We start from the raw sequence: 13,875 nt of genomic DNA on the forward strand, positions 1-13,875 counted from the left end.
GAGAAGGCAGTCGGAAAAGAAACATGAACATGTAAAAGCAAGGCATTGGCAGCAAGATAATGAAAGATTATGGAATGCGGAGAGAAAGGTAAGAAGAAAGTGAGGGAGTAGAAGGAGAGGAGGGCGATTAGTGAAGGATAGATAGTGGGAGTAAGTATGAACCAAAAGTGGTAGGATTAACGAGAACAGGGAATGTCCCGCTGTCTTCGTTGTAGTTGTGTCTAAAAGGTTTCGATTGCCCTTTCGATGAAGAGTGTTTGACCATAGGCACGAGAGACACGGTCTTCAGTTATTATTATTAGGTGAGTCCAGCATAGTTGTTCCTGTTAGAGGTAGTATTTAACTGTGTTGTTGAGGAAGCTAAGCTGTTGGAACAATTTGGAAAGTTTGTGTGGTTTTGCGTTTCAGGTTGTGCATTTTGGAGTTGTGGTGATTAGATCTGGGGCAGGTGAAGCTCAGTTACCAGGAGCACTTAGATAGTATTTTTTTTCTTCACAAAACGTCTTATTGGCGTTTATAAAATTAAAAGGGAATTTTGCTTGATTTGCACGTTACAGACTAGTACAAACCAAGCACACAGTATGACATTCAGTTGCTTCTCTGATTCTCTCAGTTGCACCACAAACATGCCAGATCCCTTTACCCAACCAGCACAAACAGAATAGTAGGCCCTTGTATTCTCAGAAAGAAAGTATCTAATTTCCCATTAACCAAGGCTGTTTAGGACAGGGTTCAACAAGAATCTCCAGGTCGCGACCACAATTCACCCCAAATTGTGGAGTGCTTCTGGGGACATCCCAATGTATATAAGGTCTATCCATACTCAAACAATGGCCCAATTCTTTTCTCCACCGAAGGGGGCTCAGCCAGTTTCCAGGACTTAGTGATGTCTTGTTTTGCCTAGACCAGGCCAAGCCAAAGAAGTTTCTCTTCTATCTATTGCTAGCTATGTCTGTGATGTGCAGCAGCACCATTTGGAGGTTCCTAAGGAGACTGGTGCGGTAGTATAGAGCACTGGAGTCACCCACCGCTGCTGCCGCCGCCGCCACTACCGCTGCCGCCACCACCACCACCTTTATTGCATAAAAGTGAGTGGTATAAAAAAACATATTTCACAGGGAGCTGTGAAATATGGAAAACATTTCTTAGTTGCCTATCAATTATGGATTTTATCAACACCCAAACCACACTGTATTGGTTAAAACTTGTTAGGGCTACTAAGACTATGAGGCAAGAAGGAAAGGTTTATGTTGCAAGGTTATTTACATTATGCAGCAATAAATGCAATTTATGGACACATTCTCTGCCAGTATTATTTTAATCCATTTACAAGCAACATTTTTGTTCAAATCTGCAAATTGGGCACACTGTGTGGTAAACCCAATATACTCATAATTATAAAGCAAACACTGAAGTCACAGAATCGCCTAAAACTACATACCCTCACCATTGTTTTATTAACCATTTATACTGAAAGGTAAGCAAAGCCTGAAAATTATAATTTCTACCATTTCCCAGTGTTAGCTGCACTTTGAAGAAAATAGCTTTCTCAAGGTATCTGCCTCAAAATTAACAAGTAATATTAAAACACTTGGGCCATATTTATCAAACTTTGATGCAATGCAGCATGACACCTTGCTGCGCTGCACGGTGTGATAGAGGGAGGGCAGTAATGCGCCATATGTATCAAGATATGGCATATTCCTGTCCTCTGCCTGCGCTGGTGCTCAATTAGCAGCCTAGTACAAATGCAGGCACCCTTGCGTCATGGTGAAAGGGTGCCTGAGTTATAGGCAGGATTGTTTTTGTGCACGAAGGGACACCTTCCTGCAAAAAACTATATTCAGAGGCATTTGCCTCTTTCTACGTTTTTGTGTAGCAGAATGCAGCACATGTAGAAAGCGGAAAAACAAGGAGAAATTCCGCGGTCTACTACTAATGGTAAATCTGAGAATGCACCAAAATCCATGGGTGGATGCTTGAGGACACCCACACTCCACCCCTGGAACGCCTCCCAGGGCAGAGTAACGCCAGGCAGCGATTTGCTCTGCCTTGCTTTACTTCAGATTTATCAGGCCACGCAAGGTGGCCTTGCGTGGCTTGATAAATCTCACCTAGGTTTTGTGTGGCCCTTGCAAAAGGGCGACGCAAAACTTTTGCTGAATCTGGCCCATAGTGTGTACCATGTATAAAAAGGTCCTATATGCCAACTCAGTATTCTAGTGGCATTTGCAAACCACTCAATCTTTGGCCTGGCTATTTATGATGTCACCGGGAACCCTTGATGGTAAAATTGGGCTATTTTACACAGTTACCCGATATATTCTCTCTGTGTATATGCATGTGAATGTGTATATATATATATATATATATATATATTCACTGAAAAAACCATAGGTTTCACACACGTTATAGTTAGGAAATAGCATTTAAAAAACCTTGCTAATTCACTGAAAAAACCATAGGTTTCACACATGTTATAGTTAGCTGGACATTTTACTGATAAAAAACCAATGAAATTCCCCCGTTATAGTTACTGTAGGCAACTATAACTCACGCGACCGCAATCCTCTGCTGATGCTAATACTGTATTTAGACACTTATTTGCCCATATCTTCTTCCATTAAATTTTAGCTATACATATATTACAAATATTTTTTTTTCATAAAGACACATATGTCATCAGCAGAGGTATACGGTCGCGTGAGTTATAGTTGCCTACAGTAACTATAACGGGGGAATTTCATTGGTTTTTTATCAGTAAAATGTCCAGCTAACTATAACATGTGTGAAACCTATGGTTTTTTCAGTGAATTAGCAAGGTTTTTTAAATGCTATTTCCTAACTATAACGTGTGTGAAACCTATGGTTTTTTCAGTGAATTTGTACGGTTTTTTAAATGCTAAGTTACTTTACGCCATTTGTGGCGTGCGCGCCCACTTAACGCAGTTCGTTCCGTGCACGGTTTTTATCAACTTTAATAAGCCCTGTACATTTGGTGGCCTTTGGCCACCAAAAGCACAGGGGGTGAGGTCAATGTGGATAGTGTTTTTTTTATTTCGATTTTATAATTTCATGTTGCCAAAATTACGTTTTTTTTCTCTATTAATAAGCCCTGCACATTTGGTGGCCTGCGGCCACCAAAAGCACAGGGGGTGGGGTAAGTGTGGATAGTGATTTTTTTTTTTTTTTTTTTTACCGTAAGCGTACGGTAAGCTTACGGTAAGCGTACGGTAAGCGTACGGTAAGCGTACCCCGCGAAATTGCCGAAAAAAAAATAAAACCGTTTTTGCTCTTGGGGGATGTTTGGGGACTCCCTCAACATGACTATGTGGGAGGGAGTTGTCAAAACAGCCCCGTAACATGTTTTTGGCCATCATGTTTGATAAACAACACTCAGTGCGAGAGACAAAATGGCGGACGCCGCTTCCTGGTTTCGGCCGATTCGAATGTTTACTAAGATCTAAGAGCCAATCAGAATCGCGCTCGCGCACGCCACCGTAAGCTTACGGTAAGCGTACGGTAAGCGTACGGTAAGCGTACCGTAAGCGGGCTCAGATATATATATTGATTTAAAGGCTATTTTCTCAGAATCTACTGAACAGATTTACACCAAACCTACAAAAGGCACTTCCTTGACCTAGGGACTACCTCTCTGCCAAATTTCTAGTAATTCTGTTCAGCCGTTCGGGCTGTAGCTCGTTCTAAAGGTCCTATGGAAAAATGCATGGGAAAAACGCGTTTTGGGACCCCCCTTTTATCTCAGCCCCCGCTTGACGAATCCCCCCGAGACTTTCAGGGTAGGAGCGGAGCGTAGCGCCCCACCTATTTTGAGAAATTCGCGAGGATTTGTCGACCGGCGCCAAAGTTATTCAAAATAGAATGTTGAGGTTTTCCTATGGAAACGTGGTCCTAACTATAACTACCTACTGGCGACCGCCAGTAGGTAATATATATATTCACTTAAAAAACAATAGGTTTCACACATGTTATAGTTAGGTGGACATTTCACTCGTAAAAAAACAATGAAATTCCCCCGTTATAGTTAGTTCAGATAACTATAACTCGCGCGCCTGCAATCCATGGCTGATGTCTTCACATATTACATCACTCATAACATGGTCAGTGGCATCACTCATGACATCACTGATGACATCACTGATGACATCATCCTTGTGATAGAGTGGTGGTCGCGCGAGTTATAGTTATCTGAACTAACTATAACGGGGGAATTTCATTGGTTTTTTACGAGTGAAATGTCCACCTAACTATAACGTGTGAAACCTGTGGTTTTTTAAGTGAATTTGCAAGGTTTTTTAAATGCTAATTCTTAACTATAACGTGTGTGAAACCTATGGTTTTTTAAGTGAATTTGTACGGTTTTTTAAATGCTAAGTTATGTATGTATTATTATTTTTTTTTTAAAGGTTTTTCACCGTGCGCGCACCGTGCGATTTAAAAAAAAAATGTTTTTTTCACCCTTCGGGGTCCTTCAGGGACCCCCTGACAAAGGCTAGGGGGTCAGGAACTCTCTACCCTGCCCCCTTTTCACGTTCGCCACCTCTCTTTTTCAGTGTCGCACCCAAAACAAACAAAATGGCGGCCGACACTTCCTGATTTCGACCGATTCGAACGTTGACTGACATGTAACCACCAATCAGAATTACACTCGCGCACGTAAGGGTGCGCGCACGGTGCGCGCTTATAACATAAACATAACATAACATAACACGTGTATTTGTAAAGTGCACGTTCACCACTACGGGTATCTTGGCGCTGAATAACAGATGTTTATTGTTACCCAACTCAATGGTACTCATTTTATCGACCTCAGATGGATGAAAGGCTGAGTGGACCCGCCGGGATTTGAACCTGTGACCATGAGGTCGAACACAGGCCCCTGCAGCAGACGCATTAGTCCACTGAGCCACCAGACCCGGCTTATAGATATTTATTTATAGTATAGATATTTATGTACTTTTAACTGCAATTTTCTCAGGAACTACTGAACAAATTGACTCCATATATGCAAAAGGCACATGCCTGACCTGAGGACTACCTCTCTGCCAAATTTCAAGTAATTCTGTTCAGCCGTTCGGGCTGTACCTTCGACTAAAGGTCCTATGGGAAAATGCATGGAGAAAACGCGTTTTGGGACCCCCCTTTTTTCTTGGCCCCCGCTTGACGAATCACCCCGAGACTTTCAGGGTAGGAGCTGAGCAGAGCGCCCCATTAGTTATGAAAATTTCGCGAGGATTCATCAACCGGCGCCAAAGTTATTCAAAATAGAATTTTGAGATTTCCTATGGAAACTCGGTCCTAACTATAACTATCTACTGGCGACCGCCAGTAGATAATGTGTGTGTGTATATACTCAAAATGTAAGCTCGTTGCCACAATATAACGCAGCAGGGCTGCAGCTAACATTTTGGTTGAAGAGCTTTAAAAAAAAAAAATTGTAGAGAGGTATAAAAATATTAAAAGTGCAAGTGCCAAAGCCCAGCACACAGACTGCATTTGTCCCTTTAAGTGAGTGTTGTGCTGTGGTGTGCTCACAAAGCAGATGAGGTTGGGTGGTAGCTCTGAAACCACTCCTGTCCAGTGAGGGGTGATATCACCATAGCTTCCCTACCGTCCTCTGCCGAGAGAGGGATAATCCGTGCTCAATCAACTACAATTTTACTTGATCCACTCTATTTGTACGGTTATACCTCTATAAAAACGAGTGGCAGAAGAGCTGCTGGGTATCGGGAGAACCTTACATGACTTATTATACCATCAAAGGCAAAGGCCCCCCGACCCCCCTCTCCCCTCCCGAACCGAGGGCAGCCACTGATATGATGTCAGCACATCAGTCTTTTCCCGCACAGCTTTGGGATGTCTATCCCATGGATCAGTCTAGTCGGGACCTGCAGCAGTGGCAAGGTGTTCTCTTCCTTGTTGTTCAAAACATAATCTCTGTGACTAGGCGGCGTTGTCCAAATCTGAAAGACAAAACAGAACAGCTCCAGTTTGAACCTGGCGATTTTAAAGGAAACGTCATGCAATTACGTGTAGGAATTTGATTTGTTATGTTTTTCCCTCCCAGAAATTTCATATTCCGAGAAACGCTAAATATTATTAACCCTTTGACGCTTATTAAAATATTCTGATCTTCAGTTCGGTGCACCAGTTAGCCCTCAGTTATCATGGCGCATCCCTTGAGGGGCCAATGATAAAGAAGGTAAAGCCATTGCACATATTGCAGGATTATTCTTTGTGGGCCTGAAGCCTGCATTCTTCCTTACTTCAGACTTGCACTTCTCTAGTGTTTCTTACACGACGGAACCTCTGACGGCCAATGCAGGACGTCCTCCTCCTATTAAGTTCCTTTTACTACAACATCACAACCACATTTCCCCCAAACACATCTTAAAGAGATTACCACTACATTTCCCAACTAACCAATTAGATTGAGTAAATCTTTTGATAGTATGCGAAGAGGGATGTGCCTGAGATTGCATAAGTCTCTCTTCTGGAGTCTTGGAATCCCCCTTGTCTTGCCCTTGAACACAACATTTTGCAGATATTAATATTTAATACATACCAGCTACCTGCAGGAATGCGTTACCTGGCAGATAATTATATAATACAATTGTTTTTCCTTCCACCCTCGCAAAATGTTGCTACGTACACAGGTGTTTGAAATGACGTGCATTAGGCAGTGACACCATTCAGTATGGACTTCCTGAACATGTCACCCTCTCTCTGGAGATCAGGCCTACAGTTGGATTTGCATGTGATTCTCAGCTGCATGTGTTGCTTAAGCTCAATGAAGCTTCCAAAATGGCAACTGATGAAACACTAAACTCGGTGCTCTAAGGGGGTTGAGTCCTGCCGTGGCTGGGCCCTGGCTAAGCAAACAAGCATTGGTATAGACAAAAGGTCTCACCTTTGGGACCATGTAAGTAAAAAAAGACTTCGCGTTTACATTTACTGCATTCTAAATACAAAGTAAATGTAAATGTGAAGTCTTATACTTCAGTTTTTTTTGTTTTAACTTACAAGGTCCCAAAGGTGAGACCTATTGGCTATACCAATGCTTGTTTCAGTATTCAGCGCATTCATGCATGCAACACATGAAAGTAGCATTTGTGAAAGTGTGAGTGTTGACGTATTGGCACATTAAAGCAACACTTATTGACTATTCAAATACTCGTTTTCGTGATTAAAGTCGGGGAGTAGCTACCCGGTTCTGGGGGAGTACAAAACCCAGCCTGGCAGCCCTATGCCTCCTTGATTCTCTTTGACATCCATCTATGGTTCTGCTCTTGCCCCGCTCCTGTTGTGTTGTTTCTGCTGGACCACAATCTGCAGTGTTTGTGCTGTGTGTATTGAGGGCACATTACTCAAGCCATTCTTTGCCTAAATGCCTTCTCTTCCCTCCTTTCAAGGGATCTCTTTGTTAGTTCCTGTTCTGGGGAGCCCCACCATACCGCCTGCTCGGTAGACCACGATCCTGGAAGCTGGAGACCTACAATCCACACATGCGATAAATCAACACGACCGCTCCTGTGTCTTCGGCTGTCCAACGCCAAACGCACATTCGGAAGGGTCTCTACAACAACAACACACTCTGATTTTTACAGAGAAAGACAACAGTAACCAGAGTGCAAAAGAATTCCCTCATTTCATAAAAAAATAAAACACACAACTGTCTGGGGAGGTTTCTTTCAAAAAGCAAATCGCTGAGGAGTTTGAATTGGAAACTGTGTCTTTCTTCTTTGAAAGGCTTGAATTGATCAGTATGCTTTGATGGGGCTGGAAGCTTCCTCCCAGAAACAAAGCAAAGAAGGAAACAGCAAGAAGAAAATACATTTTCGATATGTCCAGAGCTCTGGTACACTAGAAACCTCCCGTGACACAGCAGCGATTAAAACGAACTGGACAGAAAGAGTGAGAGCTTCGGAGGGCAGATTTAGAGAGAGGGCGTGAGAGGTGATGGGGTCAGAAATGGAGAGGGAAGGTGAAACTATGGGAAGAGAAAGAAAGATTTACTTGAGAGGAGATAGAACGTGGAGACAGGGATTGGGGGGTGGGACTGGCGCGTTAATGGAGAGGGGCGAGAAAAATAGAGAGATAACCAGTAGCGTGAGCAAAAAGGAGACGGAGAGGGCGGAGCGAGTGAGTGGCCGGGACGTGTGGGCGAGGAGAGAGGCGTGCGCTTGGGAGAGCAGTCTGCTCATTTCAATCACTGCACTCGTGCTTGTGGCGCGCCGCTGCGCACACCCGCAAGGTGGATGCCGCCACAAGCACAAGTGTGTGCTTGAAAATGACCAGAGCGACGGCTAAAGGTCCTCCTATGCAGCGCATGTGCGCTCCGTAGGCGAGACCTAAAAATAACCCATGGTCACTGAACCAGGGCCCTTTGGGGCGCTTTATTACTGTCAATTACCTGCTGAAGAAAAAAAAACGAGCTTCTGGCTTGTCATATGCTAGTGCTGCAACACAGTGTCACCAGAAGTCCTCTTTGTGGTACAAGGACTAAGTGACAGGTAGCTACTGTTGTTTAGCATTTGTGTTCACATCCTAAAACATTACTTCATTCCAATTCAAAAACAAGCATTTGCAATGCAATAGGTCTCGCATTTACGCGAGTTTGAGCTATTGGCATCGTAAATGACAATATTATTTAAGTTTGGGTTTTTAAAACAATAATAAAAGGCATTGTCATTTAAAATGCCAATAGCTTAAACTCTTGTAAATGCGAGACCAATTGCATTGCAAATGCTTGTTGGTGAAAGGAACTACTGCAACGACCGACATCCAGGTGATCTGCACCTCGTTGTACATACAGCCAATTTTAGTCAATATCAGCTACGCTTGCAGCTACCCCAATCAAAACTATTCACCGACCACGGGGTATTTTTACTGAACAGATAAATTAGGTCAGCATTTTAACATCACAGGACATACCTTCCCCAGCACATAACAGTTACTGCGTATGTACAGTGACAAGTATTTACACAGCACCTCTAACATGTCTCCTGTAGACCAAATTGGAATGCCAAACACTCTTTCAACCAGGCGCTGTAAATGGCGCTATGACCCCCGACTCAAATAGCAAAGCTATTCCATTTCGAGATAGGTTTAAAGCGCTATAAAGGGTGCAGTCAGGCCGCACCTAAAGCTCTTTAAGCATGGCAGAGCGCACAGAAAAGCTGTATAAATACCTTCAGAACATACATGCAAACAAGCATGACTGAGGCGGCATAACACCGATTTTTTTAATGCTAAAATTGCTTTATTCTTTGGGTCTCCTGTGTAAAATTGTCTCTACTTTAATTTAAGTCGATGGGGAGGAATCCATTCCTCCGATTTGTCAGGTTTATTTATTTATTTAGGTTGATTTATGATTTCTTTTTTTCGAAATCTCCCTCTTTCCCCTTTTCAAATGTCGGCATGTGCTCTTCACTATATAATACAATGCGTGCCCGTGGATACATGGACGGTATCGAAGTGGCAAAACAAAAGTCAAAGGTTTGGACTACGAAGATGTCAATGTGGAAAATCTAAGGTGAACCAGGTTCAAATCTTCTGTGTCCGACTCCTTTGCACAGCTCCTAACGGCTACCGCTTGCTTCTTCAAACAAGTGACTCGTTTGACTTACTAGCCAATGCACAATAAAAAAGAAACTGGGAGTAAGCAATTTATGTAAATGACCCAAAGTTGTATATGTTTGTATTGGCTTTTATTCGGGTTGAGGGTGGTTAACTTGGATGTTCTGTCGCACAGGCATGGGTCAGTGAAACGAAGACTCTTCGGCCACTCTTCGCTTATGTTGGCAGTAAGGCACAAAGCTATGTAGGGATTAAGCAGGATTCACGTCACGTGGCTGCCAAGTAGGTTTGACACCTTCAGGCCGTGTTTTAGAATCCCCGTACGAAACGTTGTGTTCAGGAACTTGTAGTTTCACTTTTGTCCTACACACGAGGGAGCTACAAATCCCACTAATGATAACACTATTTGGTGGAAAATCTGACTTACTGCACTTTCATTGCAAGGTTGCAACGAATGGACCCCCATGGCCTGGTGTTCCACTGTAAAAGTCTACAGTCAAGGCGACTGTACCTACTGCACCAACAATAGCTAAGCCGTAACTTGATTGTATATCATGTGATATGGGACATGCACGGTGCATTCTGGAATGTTCTCCATGATGGCAGCTAATCAAGCTGCAGCTGTCTCTGGATGGACCGTTTGACCACGTTTGAAATGACCTTGAGATTATGCCTCCCTTGGAGCTTTTTATTTTCTGGTTGTGCGCCCCTTTGTCGAACCGTGCTGGACACATACAGCCCCCCTAGGGTGCGGCTGGCATGGCAGTGGTGCGCGCTCCCCCTGATAATCTGTCACCGAGCAGGCGTAACGGCCAGAGGTGCCCACTTTGGAATTGGGGAACCCGGTTCGAGTCTCGGCGTCGCCTCAACAACCTGTGATTCTGGGCATACCACGTAATCTCCCCCTACCTACCCAAAATGAATGTATCCTTGCGAAACGTAACTTTTCAAAGCAATGGGCAAGGGTTCTGTAGGGGACCTTAAGGATTGGGGTACAGGAGACTCCTTCGATTAGGAGTCACGTGACATGAACAATAAAAGGACCTCCAGCGAATCACCCTAAAACCCCAGGAAAGGGCAGCGGCCGCCAACAGTTGTGGAAAGGTTTGTCCCAAAAGGGGGTCTGCACATTTGCAGAGAAGGGAGGTGTCTGACCAGAGATGAGTCTGTCAGGAGGGAGGTGGGCATCTGCACATCTCTGGAGGAGAGAACATTCTGTAACATGCTGAAGGATGACACCTGTCGAGCCAATCAGAAGTCTACATATAGGTAGGGGAGCCCTGTGTTTAGGGGGAGAAGTGTGGGTGTTTGTAGGTGGGAGAGGTCGGTAAGCAGGTAACCGGCAGATGTTTGCACAACTGTAGGCGAGAGAGGCGTGCACCGAGCTGTAGGGGAGACAGCTGTATGCACATCTGCAGGGAGAGATGCACAAGGGGGGAGTGTACATGTGTATAAGGGAAGGGGGTGCGCCTCTGCAGGCAGATGTGTGTATCTGCAGGGAAGGGAGCACAGAAGTCTTCACGTCTGGAATAACGTGATTTATTTGAAATATGGCAGTTCATGTCGCACATCTGTGCTGCACACAACTGTTATTACTATTACACAAGTCAACTGAACTCGGCTTAACGACCTCGCAAGGATGGAAGGCTGAGATACTAACTGTAGGCCACAGCAGATATCAGCGGTGAGTGTTAAACCGGTGAACCATCCTACCTCCTAGGAGGAAAGACGCCTCAGCTCATTAGGAAAAGGCATATGTGACATCTACACGAGAGAGGTCGAGTTGCACATCTGTACATGGGACAACGGCTCTCCATGAAGGTAGGATGAAAAAAGTGCACATCTGTGGAAGGACGTCTGTCTGCATGTCTGTAGGAGAGAGCGGTCAGCGCTTATGTAAGTGAGAGAAAGACGTCTGCACATCTGACGAAAGAAAGAAGTTTGCACATCTGTAGCATGAAAAAATCTGCACATCTGCAGACTTCTAGAGAAGCCGGAACATCTGTAGAACGAAAGACGTATACACATTTGTGCTAGAGAGGCGTGTCCGCAGCTGCAGGGCAGTGCTGGCCCTCTCCAGACCGAACATGATAGCACATTACCACACTCATGGGAGGTACATCACATATTACATATGTGTAATAATGACAGCCCTGTCTAATATCGGAGGGCAGACACCAGCATTAACCAGCTATAGGCCAAAGGCCAGCCCCCTTAAGACAGCGACGACAGCCTCCCCTCTCTTACCACAGGCGCCACATTCCAGTTCAGGACTGTCATTCAATGCCCCGGTGCATCCTGGGAGTTGCAGTCTCGGGCACAAGCCTCAGCACGACACTTCCCCGGACAGAGGGAAGGAAGGCTTTCAGTGCAAGTCGGGTCGCCCTCAGCTCCAATAGGTCTCTGCCTCTCCCATATGGCCCCCCCATCCCAGGAGGGACGCGTCCGTCACTACTACGTGCTCCGGTTGGGGTAGGGAGAGGGATCTGCCGCTGACCCAATCGCGATTCGTGAGCCACCACTGCAGCTGGTTTGCAGTGCCCTCCGAGATCAGGACATGGTCGGACAGGTTGCCTCGATGCTGGGCCCACTGAAACTTCAGGTCCCACTGCAGAGCCCGCATCCGCCACCTGGCGTGAGGTACCAACAGGATGCAGGAGGCCATCAGCCCCAAAAGCCGCAGCACCAACCTGACCGAAACCCAGGACAGAGGCCGGAAGATGGAATTCAGGGCCTGAATGTCCCGGACCCGCTGTTCTGGCGGATAGACCCGGAACTGCGCCGAATTGAGAACCGCTCCAATGAAAAGGAGCTTCTGGGAGGGACTCAGGTGCAACTTCGGCACATTGATGGAGAACCCCAGCGAGTGCAGGAGGTCGGCCGTAGTCTGGAGGTGGGAGACGACTTGCTGGGGCGAGCCCGCCTTCAACAGCCAGTCGTCGAGATAGGGGAAGACTGGAACCCCTGATCTGCGCAGATGATCTGCGACCACCGCCATCACTTTCATGAACACCCGAGGGGCACTGGTGAGGCCGAAGGGGAGCACGGTGAACTGAAAGTGCTCCTGACCCACCGTGAACCGCAGGTAACGCCGGTGGGCCCCCTTTGCCCTTCTTGGGAACCAGAAAGTAGTGGGAATAACAACCACGACCTACTTCTGGACCAGGAACGCGCTCGACGGCCTCTTTGGCCAAGAGGGCCGAAACTTCCTCTCGTAGAAGATGCAAATGATCCCCCGACATACGGTGGTTCAGCGGTGGCATGGCTGGAGGGGTCGTCTCGAAGGGGAGGGAGTAGCCCCTTCGGACGATTTGCAGCACCCACCTGTCCGACGTGATTGAGCGCCAGTGGAGCAGGTGATGGCGAACTCTGCCGCCCACTGGCGTTGAATGGGCCTGAAAGCTCGGACTAGGAGGGCTTTGAGGCGGATGCTGCCGAGGTGGATGTGGACTGACCGGCACATTGACCTCCAGTACCGCCTCGGCAGAATCCACGTCCGCGACCGCGTGCAGGTTGGTTCTGCGGCCGGTGGCTGGGCGGACGTGAGGAGGCGCCCCTTCCTTGGCCGTGAAAGGGACGAAAGGCGGAAGTTTGCGGCCGCGGGCCGAAAGACCCAAGGACTTGGCCGTGGCCCGGGAGTCCTTGAACCGAGCCAGCGCACTGTCCGCCTTCTCACCAAAAAGGCGAGTGCCATCAAAGGGCATGTCCATGAGGGAACTCTGGACATCCCCCGAGAATGACGTGGACCTCAGCCAGGCGTGCCCGACCCAGCGAGTCCGTGGTGTCAAGTCCACACCGTATGGCATGCCGTGCTGCATCTCGACCGTCAGCAAGTGCTTGAGTGAGTCGTGTCCGGGCCTCCACCGGGCACAAGGGCAGCACGTCCTCCACCGTATCCCACAGAGAGTGGGAATAACGGTCCAAAAGGCAAGCGGTATTTAAAGACCGCAGTCCCAAACTCAGGGACGAGAACAGTTTCTTGCCAAACTGTTCCAACCTCTTGGATTCCCGATATGGAGGAGCGGACGGGAAGGAGGATTAGGAGGTTGAGGCCTGGATAACCAGACTCTCGGGGGTCGGGTGTTGGGAGAGGAAACTGGTGTCGCCCGGAGCAGGGCGGTGGCGCCGGGCAACGTTCCGGTCCACAGGAGGGGCTGGGGAGGGCTTGGACCAAGTGCCCTGCAGAACGTCAATGAGGGCCTCATTAAACTGCAGCAGAGGCTCAGTGGAGCTTGCTGTCGGTTGAAGGACCTCTGTGAGGACGTTAGTCCTGAC

The 13,875-nt window shown here is 46.7% G+C and overlaps 1 pseudogene across 1 annotated transcript in view; it reads right to left on the minus strand.

The window, feature by feature from the left end:
• Positions 1-2,812: 2,812 nt before the first annotated feature.
• The window catches only part of LOC146796156 (cyclic nucleotide-binding domain-containing protein 2-like), a 462,048-nt pseudogene continuing 450,985 nt past the window's right edge, over positions 2,813-13,875 (minus strand). Inside the window, exon 14 of the transcript XR_014969544.1 lies at positions 2,813-5,984. The product of XR_014969544.1 is annotated as a cyclic nucleotide-binding domain-containing protein 2-like (transcript). The remainder of the gene's footprint in view (positions 5,985-13,875) is intronic.

Source organism: Triturus cristatus, chromosome 10 (genome assembly GCF_964204655.1).
Source record: "Triturus cristatus chromosome 10, aTriCri1.1, whole genome shotgun sequence".
NCBI lineage: Eukaryota > Metazoa > Chordata > Amphibia > Caudata > Salamandridae > Triturus > Triturus cristatus.